Source organism: Vigna radiata, unplaced genomic scaffold (assembly GCF_000741045.1).
Source record: "Vigna radiata var. radiata cultivar VC1973A unplaced genomic scaffold, Vradiata_ver6 scaffold_230, whole genome shotgun sequence".
Lineage (NCBI taxonomy): Eukaryota > Viridiplantae > Streptophyta > Magnoliopsida > Fabales > Fabaceae > Vigna > Vigna radiata.
The window spans coordinates 20,029-26,066 of NW_014543120.1; positions in this window are offsets into that span (position 1 = coordinate 20,029).

Genomic DNA, 6,038 nt, shown 5'->3' on the forward strand with positions numbered 1-6,038 from the left:
TGATGATCTAACATTTTTATATTCTATTTCAGATTGATATATCTGGTTTATAGAGCTCCAAGAATTCTACAAGAAAACGGTGGTGATCTTTCTTGAAAGAGATTCAAAGGGAGACTGACTACACACTCATTGATTGAGCATATTCTGCACAGTGAAGGTGCATCTGGTTTGATCAAGATTTAGCTTGGCATCCTTGAAGATTCCTGTATTGGACCTGTTGTGATTACAGGGGATAGACTTGTGAAGTCTGGCTCACTTTGAGGACTGTTCAAAGTAGTGTTTGGCGGATTGCAGAAGAGGGGACATCTTGCTGCAAGTCTTGCTGTGTTTTCTGCCTATATTAAGGTTAGAGGGATAGAGAGGAGATTTATATTTTTGACGTGGAGGTCTTCCTTGTTGTAAAAACCTTAACCATTATAGTGCATTTGCTTCCTGGGATGGAAGGACACTAGATGTAGGCATTGTTGGCCGAACCAGTATAAAAACCATTGTTTGATTTCTTTATCCTTGCACTTATATTTATAGTCGACTTTACTATTTGCGCATTCAACTACATTTTTCCACTGCACACGAATTTTCATTACTTGCATGTCAAGAAAGTTTACAAAGTTTCATACTTTTATTTCAAGATTGTGAAAAGACTTTGATTTTGATAAACCACCAATTCACCCCCCTCTTTGATTTTGACATGATGAAACTGATAGAGATGAAGAATTCGAGAAGCTAGAATAGAAGAGAAGTATCAACAACTAGTGGAAACATTCAGAGAACTACCAATAGTGCAGCGAGGGGATTTTACCGCGGTTATTTTTCACTATATGTCGCGGTTTATGAACCGCGGCATATTCAGCCGCAGTAGTAAGTCAGAGACTTTAGGCCGCAGTTATAACCGTGGTAAAAAAGTTGGGGAATATGCCACGGTTGTACAAGGAACCGCTGCCTAAAACCCTTTTTTTAAAAAAAAAAAAATTGTTCCAGTATATGTCGCGGTTAGAACCGCGGTAAAAGACCCAGGAATATGCCGCGGTTCTAGCACTAACCGCGGCCAAAGGTCTGTTTTTCAAAAAAAAAAAAAAAACGAGCACTATATGTAGGTCTGTTTTTTAAAATTGTAGGTCTGTTTTTGTGATATCCACTACCACAAAAACAGACCTGCATATAAAAACATGTACACAAATTCAATTTCATCATAACAAACACATGTTCAAATGTATTTCAACATCAAATAAAGTATAAACTCTAATAAATACAATCTAAGCAAATGCAATGTTTAAATCTAATAACTAAGAGCTATTGTATAATCTAACTATATACTTCGCAGCAGCGTTCCTCATGAATAATAGTGGCTTCTCAGGAACTGGTGTAGTAGTCTTGAATTTCTGCACAAGACAATTCATATTAATTAGTGTATATGAATTCTANATTTGGGAAAAAATCAAAATTTGTTAAAGTTAAATATTACTGTTTCCCAATGACTTATGATGTGAGAACGAACAATATGGGCCATCCAATACATTACATATTATCCGCACTCATATGACCCATTTTGTCTGTTACACTACAATATATCATCACAGTTGTAAATAGTTAGTGAATAACATTAAAATAAAACAACTATATCAAAGTATGGCTTTAACATATGTCAAACCTTGAGAGAAATCCAAGCAATCTTTCTACTGTTAGCAATTGATCTCCCAACCATCATCATACTTGCTGGAATAGAACTATATATAAAAAAAGGTTTTAGCATTCATTTATATAACAAAGAAAGTCCAAACATTGAGGTTCTTACCAATCAATTGCTTGTCTGAGATGTGTGGGAGGAGGCCTCTGCAATGAGCAAAACCACAAAGCATAGTTCTCTTGCATAGACATAACAAGAAGCTGCCAATGGCGCCTGAAATTCATAATAACTTAACTATTATATATTAAAATCAACTATGGAACTTTATTATGTTAACAAAGTTCACTTACCCGAATATATAAGGCAAAAAGTATATTTTCTTGCCGCTTCCAAAACTTCTTATCAGATTTGTGTTGATCTGATCAAAATCATTTGATTCATGAATTGATTAGGGATCAATGAATCCATAATCATCAGAACGCCCCAACTTGTTACTGACCCCAGACATATACCTGAAATCAAAAATTAACTTTGATATAAGGATACTTGATATATAAATCAATTTTATATATAAATAATTGCTCATAGACTTACATCATCCATAGTTGAATAATTTAAATATCCAACTCTTGTGTTCCCGACGCAAGCTCACTAACATCTTGGCTATGAAGGTATATTGGGACCTCAGAGCCTCTCCCAAATACATTAGCATCATACTCAACCTCCAAAGGGTTATCTTCAAGGATGTCAGCAAGTAGATGTAATGAAGCAAGAGGATCATCCTCAGATAGAGGAATCTTCTCCTGTGCCTGCATCTGTTGTTACATGAAAAGGCTCGGGTTGATTCTCGCCGCCATCGCCCGGCGGCAAAGTGGTACCGCCCGGCGGTGAGTGGTACTCCCCATAAACACCCATCAGTAGGTGTTAAATTTATTCTCGCTTGGTATTTTCTTCTTCTTCTTCTTTATGCTAAATCTCTTCAAAAAGTTGATCGACCCAAGCACATGTTTCCATACATCAATCATAGGAACCTTAATCTCCAATTTCGTGAAGATCTCCATGAAGTACTTGAACCTATTTTCCTTCCTATGATTTTTCTTTTTATGAGGAAGGGGTTTTTCACATGACCTTTTCTTCTTTCCTCTCTTCCTTTTTTTCTTAATTTTCTCCTTCCTTAACTTTCTTTTTTTCTTTTTCTTTGCTTTCTTTATGTTAACATTTTTTTTCTTTTTTTCTTCTCTTTCAACCACTGCTTTTCCTTTCTCATCATCCTTCTCACTCTCATTCAACTTTTCTGTTTCTATCTCCTTGATGGGTGTCGCGGCCCATACAAATTTAATTGCAATTTAGAAATGCAGTATAATGCTAGGGAATGACCCCTAGGTCGTCTCTCAAGGACCAACTGCGGTTCAGAGTCAAGTCTAACACAAAAGGGGGGGGTTTCCAAAGTGTTTTTGCGAATGCGAATAACTAAATTAAAACAAATGGACATTAAACTCAACTGAGTAAGTTAGAAAACATCAAGGTAAAATAAAATTCTAATCCCAACATTTCAACAAACAATTATCTAAACACAAGTAAAACTATAAAATGCAACACTAAATTAGAGACATCAAAAGCAACTAATCCTACTATGTAAATTAATGCAAAACAAAGGGGTAATTTAAACATGCTTTTTAATCCATCAATTATGTGACCAATATTCATCTACCAAATGAAATTAAAAGTGCAATTAGCTTGAGAAAACCCCCTTGGGCCGTGAGCTCCTAGTCCACCAAGGCCCAACTTCAATTCTTGACTTTCTTCCTTAAATGAATCATGCAAGATGTGTTGACTCTTTGTCTCATATGCACCAAACTGCAAGACAACAATCATGTGCCTTCTATATCATTCAAAACCGTCACCCACTACTTGCATGTAGCAAAATAAAATGGAAACCATGCTAAGGGACGAAATTCACGTGAAAAATGGCAATGTTGGGTGCAAGGAATGCTTCTAAAAAGTCCACAAGTCAAAGGGTGCTTTAATCTCTTCTTTCAAGATGCCACATGTGCAAAGTCAAGGCAATGGAAAACAATCACAATAACCTCCATTCCTCAAGCATCTCACGGCAATGTGCTAGCAAAAGGCAAGACCAAAATGGAAATCTTCATTCTAAGAAAATGTGGTCATACTATGCTGGGCCAAATCGGGGAAAAAATTAAATGAAGCATTCTTTCTCCTTGCACCACTCTTTTTTTGGTTTTTCTTCAACAAGCAACATTCAAATTGTTCCTTCCATTCTCCATTACCGAGAACACAAAAAGAAACCCAAGTTCAAATGCAAATTAACACAAGCATATCAAAACCAAGTTCCACCTTCATAAATCCAACTTCACCACTCACTTTGCTTCAACTTTTTGACCAAAACAAAACCAAACCTTTACCTTCCCTTGCATTACCGTCCAGCCACCATCAACAATAACAAGGTCCAGCTCAAAATATGCTTCCAAACATCAAAAAGAAAATACTAGAAGAAAATGGTTCAAGAACCCAATACCCATGTACCAACTTAAGCCTTTTTCACTACCAAACTTGACAACAACTCCATTTTCATCCTCCAAACCAAGAAACTCAAGATAAATTCAAATTCACTGCAGCAAAATGATGAGAAAACCGAAATGAACAATGGGTCTCCCTTCCATTAAAGAAACCACCATGAAAAAGCAAAGAAGAAGCTCCAAACTCAACCATTCAACCTTCAAAATGAAAATCTAAAGAGAGAAATGGTAGAGCTTCATTCCATCAATCAAGAACAAGCATTGTTGAAAAAATTAGAAGAAGAAAAACTTGATCTTTATCCATTCAAGCATCAAAAACGAAAATGGCACCCAAGGCTCCCAAGAGAGAGTTTATACATGCAAAGGCTAAAGCAAAAGTGTGGAATGTAGAGAGTTGTAGTGAGTGTCTCGGCAATTTGCCCTAAACAATGCCTTCCCCCCTTCAAAATAGGTGGGGTCCACCTCCTAAAAGAAATCGTAGGGTTAGGCCAAGTGTCCCACCATTGAGCTTCTACAAAATTTGCCAGAAAAGGGCCCAAATGCACTTAGTCTAATTAAAGTTTCTAAAAAAAACGAAAATACAACTTTATAAAAATGGAAATGGCTAAATGTTGAGTCTTGAATAATTATCCCACCATCCCTAATGCTCCAATTTATGTTTCCCAAAATTTCCCTGCAACCAAAATACACTTAATCTGCTCAGAAAACCCAAATTAGCACAATTACAAATTTCCGACCAAATTAAGCAGAATTCGGAAAACGGGGAAATAACAGACAATTAAACACAATTCCCTGGTTTATTTAAGTGCAATAAACTAAATATAGTTCAAGAAATAACCACTCATCACTCCTCTATCCTTTCCGCAGCAACAACTTTTTCTGTTTTTATTTCCTCTTTCTTTTCTTCCTTTATTTTCTCCTCATATATCTGTAGCTCTTCTTCTTCTATTTTTTCCTCTTCAATAACCTTATCATTTTTAGAGATAGTGGCTTGACATTCTTCTTGAGGGATAACTTCAGTATTATCCCTAATAATGCCCAGAGACTTCAAAACCTTTGTTATCTCATCTTCCTCTATCTTCTTTTCATCAATAACCTTGTCATCCTCAAAGATAGTAACTTGGCATTCTTCTTTAGGGTTAACTTCAGTATTAACCCCAATAATACCCAGAGCTTTCAACGCATAAGAGTGTTGTTCATGCAATAAACGTTCTTTAGCTTCCCCCAACGTTTCTTTTGGCCTAGAGGAATATTGCCCAAATTGGCTATGATATAGGTTTGAATGAGGTTCTAACCAGTGGTTGAAACTATTTTGGTAGAATTGAGTGCCTACAGAATTAAATTCTTGTCCAAACTGCATTCTGCAAAAATTAGGCACAAAACCCTAGAAAACATTTATTAGAACAAAAATAAACATAAAATCAAGTCAAATTCAATCAATCCACACTACTCGAAAAAGTAAACCTCGAGTCCCCGGCAACGGCGCCAAAAACTTGTTAACGGATTGGCAAGCGTACCAAATCGTATCAAGTAATAATAAATGGTAAGTCCAAGTATCGTTTTCCCAGGAGACTCGAAAGGCCTTATCGTTCGTGTGAATTAAGATCGTCAGACTTGAAAATAAAAATTAATTAATTTGATGTGAGAATAAAATATGAACATGCAAAAGAGATTGATTCAATTGACAAGAAGAAAACAATGGATGAATGAAGTTGTTGGGGGTTTACAATTTCATCTTATCCGCTTTCTCGTATTTACTCCTCTTGATTTATTAGCTTGATTAATTAATTGTCATGCAACTTTCTTAGCTTACCCTTAACCCGATCCCTTGGTGAAAAGAGCCTATTACTAATTACTGGCTTGCTATCCCTAGC